This window comes from Rutidosis leptorrhynchoides, chromosome 3 (assembly GCF_046630445.1).
Source record: "Rutidosis leptorrhynchoides isolate AG116_Rl617_1_P2 chromosome 3, CSIRO_AGI_Rlap_v1, whole genome shotgun sequence".
NCBI lineage: Eukaryota > Viridiplantae > Streptophyta > Magnoliopsida > Asterales > Asteraceae > Rutidosis > Rutidosis leptorrhynchoides.
The window spans coordinates 596,302,644-596,310,323 of record NC_092335.1 but is presented as its reverse complement, the minus strand read 5'-3'; positions in this window follow the sequence as shown (position 1 = coordinate 596,310,323).

Here is a 7,680-nt window from a genome sequence, read left to right as displayed (position 1 = left end):
TCACCAACATTTTTGTTGACGTTTTAAGCATGTTTATTCTCATGTGATTATTAAGAGCTTCCGCTGTCGCATACTTAAATAAGGACGAGATTTGGAGTCCATGCTTGTATGATATTGTGTAAAAACTGCATTCAAGAAACTTATTTTGTTGTAACATATTTGTATTGTAAACCATTATGTAATGGTCGTGTGTAAACAGGATATTTTAGATTATCATTATTTGATAATCTACGTAAAGCTTTTTAAACCTTTATTGATGAAATAAAGGTTATGGTTTGTTTTAAAATGAATGCAGTCTTTGAAAAACGTCTCATATAGAGGTCAAAACCTCGCAACGAAATCAATTAATATGGAACGTTTTTAATCAATAAGAACGGGACATTTCAGTTGGTATCCGAGCGTTGGTCTTAGAGAACCAGAATTTTGCATTAGTGTGTCTTATCGAGTTTGTTAGGATGCATTAGTGAGTCTGGACTTCGACCGTGTTTACTTGAAAAATGATTGCTTAACAAATTTTGTTGGAAACTATATATTTTTAACATGTGAATATTATGTGATATATTAATCTCTTAACGCGTTTGATATTATGTGATAGATGTCTACCTCTAGAACAAGTCCCATTGACTCACCTAATAATAATGAAGAGTCAAATGTAAATTGGAATGATTCGTGGACTGATTCACAAGTTCCCGAAGAGGAACCGGAAGAAGAGTCGGAACCGGAAGAAGAATCGGAACCGGAAGAAGAATCGGAACCGGAAGAAGAATCGGAACCGGATGAAGAAATAGAACCGGTGGGGGAAATAATAAAACGGTTAAGTAAAAGAAAATCCTCAACCAGCCGACCAAGGTTAATTATGGTCAAAGGTGTTTCCTCCAAGGAAGCAAAATATTGGGAGGAATACCAATTCTCCGATGAATCGGATTCCGACGAGAATTCCGATGATGTTATAGAAATTACCCCAACTGAATTTAAAAAGGCAAAAGAAAATAATAAGGGAAAGGGCATAAAAATAGAGAAATCTAATTCCAACCCCGATGAACTTTATATGTATCGTCAACCCCCGAAGTCCTTAAGTTGTAACAATGACCCGGGAACCTCTAAACCACCAGGTTTTTCTAAACCAATGTGGATAACGACGGCTCGTATTAGGGGAACATCATATATCCCTAGAAACTTGGCAAAACGAACCAAAACCGAAGAAGAAGAAACAAGCGAGTCGGAATAAGATAGTTGTATTCGTGTGGTGTAATATATGTAATATAGTGTGCTTATGCTTTATGATATATGTAAAAATTGCTTGTATTAATAAGTATTTTTTTCTATGAATCTAACTCTTGTCTATTTTACAGTATAAAAACATAAAATGGATAGACAACCCAATATTTTAAGAGATCTACCCGGAGACATGATTAATGAAATCTTGTCTAGAGTCGGTCAGAATTCTTCGGCACAACTATTTAAGGCGAGATCAGTTTGTAAGACATTCGAAGAACGTTCCAAGAATGTCTTGGTTTATAAGAGACTTTCGTTTGAAAGATGGGGGATATCACATTGGGAAACCCATAAGTTACGATGTGTTTACTTTGACACATATATTGCGGGGAACCCAAATGCTATTTTACGCAACGGGTTAAGAAATTATTTTGACTCAATGTATCCGAATATAGGACTTCATGATTTAGAAAAAGCGGCTAACATGCAACATAAAGAAGCATGCTATGCTTACGGGTTAGTAATGTTCGCTTCTCACCAAAGTGAGAAAAAGAACATCGGGCTACAGCTATTAAACAAAACGTTCCCACAAGTGACGGAGTTGGTAATTGGGGTAAGAAATGAGGTTTTTAGATTGTTACGGGACTGTTGGACATTACGTAACCCTCGTCCCTTTGACGACGTTACAACACGCTGTCTTATCAACGGCCATAACGGTTATGTTCCACAAGACCAAGGATGGGAAGTAATCCTAGTAAAACCAGAATGCATGACTTGTTTCTGGACGTATGAATTACGTGTCTTTATTGCCTTTGCTGAACGACTTGTGTACTAGCTAGAATTATCTTCACAACCATCTTGTATCAAATTTATTGTGTGCTATATTTCATGCTATATGTAAAATAAGCGGTATTGTAAGTTTGTAAAATATTGTGTAAAAGTTTGAACGCGAAATATTATTATAATCAGTTTTTCATATAGAATTGTAGTAGTTGAATTGTATATTAGCTACTAAGTATGAACTTAACGGGTAGGTACTACCCGAATTTAAACTTATAAAACGCTAATATGAAGAAAAAGCTTTTATAAATGAGTTCATATTATGCTACGAAATACTATTAACTACTCTTAATATTCTGTATGATTAACTTGTTCCATTTAACTATTTTGAAGGAAATGGCACCGACTACTCGACACACCGTGAATATGAATGAAGAGGAATTCCGTACTTTTCTAGCTTCAAACATAGCCGCAGTACAGGCTGCGCTACATACCAACAATAACCTTGGATCTAGCAGTACAGGAAATCGTGTAGGATGCACCTACAAAGAATTCACTGCCTGCAAACCTTTGGAATTTGATGGAACCGAAGGACCGATCGGATTGAAACGGTGGACCGAGAAGGTTGAATCGGTGTTTGCCATAAGTAAGTGTACTGAAGAGGACAAAGTGAAGTACGCTACGCATACCTTCACAGGTTCTGCGTTAACATGGTGGAATACCTATCTAGAGCAAGTGGGACAAGATGATGCGTACGCACTACCGTGGTCAGCATTCAAGCACTTGATGAACGAGAAGTACCGTCCCAGAACTGAGGTCAATAAGCTCAAGACAGAACTTAGAGGGTTACGAACCCAAGGATTTGATATTACCACGTACGAAAGACGATTCACAGAATTGGGCCTATTGTGTCCGGGAGCATTCGAAGATGAGGAAGAGAAGATCGACGCGTTTGTGAAAGGATTACCGGAAAGAATCCAAGAAGATATAAGTTCACACGATCCCGCCTCCATACAACAGGCATGTAGAATGGCTCACAAACTAGTGAACCAGATTGAAGAAAGAATTAAAGAACAGACTGCTGAAGAGGCCAATGTGAAGCAAGTCAAAAGAAAGTGGGAGGAAAACGGTGATAAGAATCACCAATACAACAACAACAGCAATTATAACAATAATCGCAACAACTATCCTAACAATCGCAACATCAATCGCAACTACAACAAACGGCCCAACAACAACAACAACAACAACAACAACAACAACAACAACAACCATAACAATCATCTTAACAACAATAATAACCGCAACAACAACAACAATCAGAAGCAGCTATGCCAAAGGTGTGAAAAGTATCACTCGGGGTTCTGCACCAAATTTTGCAACAAGTGTAAAAGAAATGGTCATAGCGCGGCGAAGTGTGATGTCTACGGACCAGGGGTTAACAGAACGAAAGGAACAAATGGTGTCGGAACGAGTAATGGTGGAGCAAGTAGTGTCGGAGCAAGTTATGCCAATGTAGTTTGTTATAAATGTGGAAAACCGGGCCACATTATTAGAAATTGCCCGAACCAGGAGAACACGAATGGACAAGGCCGCGGAAGAGTTTTCAATATTAATGCGGCAGAGGCACAGGAAGACCCGGAGCTTGTTACGGGTACGTTTCTTATTGACAATAAATCTGCTTACGTTTTATTTGATTCGGGTGCGGATAGAAGCTATATGAGTAGAGACTTTTGTGCTAAATTAAGTTGTCCATTGACGCCTTTGGATAGTAAATTTTTACTCGAATTAGCAAATGGTAAATTAATTTCAGCAGATAATATATGTCGGAATCGAGAAATTAAACTGGTTAGCGAAACATTTAAGATTGATTTGATACCAGTAGAGTTAGGGAGTTTTGATGTGATAATCGGTATGGACTGGTTGAAAGAAGTGAAAGCCGAGATCGTTTGTTACAAAAATGCAATTCGCATTATACGAGAAAAAGGAAAACCCTTAATGGTGTACGGAGAAAAGGGCAACACGAAGCTACATCTTATTAGTAATTTGAAGGCACAAAAACTAATAAGAAAAGGTTGCTATGCTGTTCTAGCACACGTCGAGAAAGTACAAACTGAAGAAAAGAGCATCAATGATGTTCCCATTGCAAAAGAATTTCCCGATGTATTTCCGAAAGAATTACCGGGATTACCCCCACATCGATCCGTTGAATTTCAAATAGATCTTGTACCAGGAGCTGCACCAATAGCTCGTGCTCCTTACAGACTCGCACCCAGCGAGATGAAAGAACTGCAAAGCCAATTACAAGAACTTTTAGAGCGTGGTTTCATTCGACCAAGCACATCACCGTGGGGAGCTCCTGTTTTGTTTGTCAAGAAGAAAGATGGTACATTCAGGTTGTGTATCGACTACCGAGAGTTGAACAAACTTACCATCAAGAACCGCTACCCACTACCGAGAATTGACGACTTATTCGATCAACTACAAGGCTCGTCTGTTTATTCAAAGATTGACTTACGTTCCGGGTATCATCAAATGCGGGTGAAAGAAGATGATATTCCAAAGACTGCTTTCAGAACACGTTACGGTCATTACGAGTTTATGGTCATGCCGTTTGGTTTAACTAATGCACCAGCTGTATTCATGGACCTTATGAACCGAGTGTGTGGACCATACCTTGACAAGTTTGTCATTGTTTTCATTGATGACATACTTATTTACTCAAAGAATGACCAAGAACACGGTGAACATTTGAGAAAGGTGTTAGAAGTATTGAGGAAGGAAGAATTGTACGCTAAGTTTTCAAAGTGCGCATTTTGGTTGGAAGAAGTTCAATTCCTCGGTCACATAGTGAACAAAGAAGGTATTAAGGTGGATCCGGCAAAGATAGAAACTGTTGAAAAGTGGGAAACCCCGAAAACTCCGAAACACATACGCCAGTTTTTAGGACTAGCTGGTTACTACAGAAGGTTCATCCAAGACTTTTCCAGAATAGCAAAACCCTTGACTGCATTAACGCATAAAGGGAAGAAATTTGAATGGAATGATGAACAAGAGAAAGCGTTTCAGTTATTGAAGAAAAAGCTAACTACGGCACCTATATTGTCATTGCCTGAAGGGAATGATGATTTTGTGATTTATTGTGATGCATCAAAGCAAGGTCTCGGTTGTGTATTAATGCAACGAATGAAGGTGATTGCTTATGCGTCTAGACAATTGAAGATTCACGAACAAAATTATACGACGCATGATTTGGAATTAGGCGCGGTTGTTTTTGCATTAAAGACTTGGAGGCACTACTTATATGGGGTCAAAAGTATTATATATACCGACCACAAAAGTCTTCAACACATATTTAATCAGAAACAACTGAATATGAGGCAGCGTAGGTGGATTGAATTATTGAATGATTACGACTTTGAGATTCGTTACCACCCGGGGAAGGCAAATGTGGTAGCCGATGCCTTGAGCAGGAAGGACAGAGAACCCATTCGAGTAAAATCTATGAATATAATGATTCATAATAACATTACTACTCAAATAAAGGAGGCGCAACAAGGAGTTTTAAAAGAGGGAAATTTAAAGGGTGAAATACCCAAAGGATCGGAAAAGCATCTTAATATTCGGGAAGACGGAACCCGGTATAGGGCTGAAAGGATTTGGGTAGACATTACAGCAAGCATTAGGAACTCGTCTAGACATGAGTACTGCCTATCATCCACAAACTGATGGGCAGAGCGAAAGGACGATACAAATGCTTGAAGACATGCTACGAGCATGTGTTATTGATTTCGGAAACAGTTGGGATCGACATCTACCGTTAGCAGAATTTTCCTACAACAACAGCTACCATTCAAGCATTGAGATGGCGCCGTTTGAAGCACTTTATGGTAGAAAGTGCAGGTCTCCAATTTGTTGGAGTGAAGTAGGGGATAGACAGATTACGGGTCCGGAGATTATACAAGAAACTACCGAGAAGATCATCCAAATTCAACAACGGTTGAAAACCGCCCAAAGTCGACAAAAGAGCTACGCTGACATTAAAAGAAAAGATATAGAATTTGAAATTGGAGAGATGGTCATGCTTAAAGTTGCACCTTGGAAAGGCGTTGTTCGATTTGGTAAACGAGGGAAATTAAATCCAAGGTATATTGGACCATTCAAGATTATTGATCGTGTCGGACCAGTAGCTTACCGACTTGAGTTACCTCAACAACTCGCGGCTGTACATAACACTTTCCATGTCTCGAATTTGAAGAAATGTTTTGCTAAAGAAGATCTCACTATTCCATTAGATGAAATCCAAATCAACGAAAAACTTCAATTCATCGAAGAACCCGTCGAAATAATGGATCGTGAGGTTAAAAGACTTAAGCAAAACAAGATACCAATTGTTAAGGTTCGATGGAATGCTTGTAGAGGACCCGAGTTCACCTGGGAGCGTGAAGATCAGATGAAGAAGAAATACCCGCATCTATTTCCAGAAGATTCGTCAACACCTTCAACAGCTTAAAATTTCGGGACGAAATTTATTTAACGGGTAGGTACTGTAGTGACCCGAACTTTTCCATGTTTATATATATTAATTGAGATTGATATTTACATGATTAAATGTTTCCAACATGTTAAGCAATCAAACTTGTTAAGACTTGATTAATTGAAATATGTTTCATATAGACAATTGACCACCCAAGTTGACCGGTGATTCACGAACGTTAAAACTTGTAAAAACTATATGATGACATATATATGGATATATATATAGTTAACATGATACTATGATAAGTAAATATATCATTAAGTATATTAACAATGAACTACATATGTAAAAACAAGACTACTAACTTAATGATTTTTAAACGAGACATATATGTAACGATTATCGTTGTAAAGACATTTAATGTATATATATCATATTAAGAGATATTCATACATGATAATATCATGATAATATAATAATTTAAAATCTCATTTGATATTATAAACATTGGGTTAACAACATTTAACAAGATCGTTAACCTAAAGGTTTCAAAACAACACTTACATGTAACGACTAACGATGACTTAACGACTCAGTTAAAATGTATATACATGTAGTGTTTTAATATGTATTTATACACTTTTGAAAGACTTCAATACACTTATCAAAATACTTCTACTTAACAAAAATGCTTACAATTACATCCTCGTTCAGTTTCATCAACAATTCTACTCGTATGCACCTGTATTCGTACTCGTACAATACACAGCTTTAAGATGTATGTACTATTGGTATATACACTCCAATGATCAGCTCTTAGCAGCCCATGTGAGTCACCTAACACATGTGGGAACCATCATTTGGCAACTAGCATGAAATATCTCATAAAATTACAAAAATATGAGTAATCATTCATGACTTATTTACATGAAAACAAAATTACATATCCTTTACATCTAATCCATACACCAACGACCAAAAACACCTACAAACACTTTCATTCTTCAATTTTCTTCATCTAATTGATCTCTCTCAAGTTCTATCTTCAAGTTCTAAGTGTTCTTCATAAATTCTACAAATTCTAGTTACATAAAATCAAGAATACTTTCAAGTTTGCTAGCTCACTTCCAATCTTGTAAGGTGATCATCCAACCTCAAGAAATCTTTGTTTCTTACAGTAGGTTATCATTCTAATACAAGGTAAT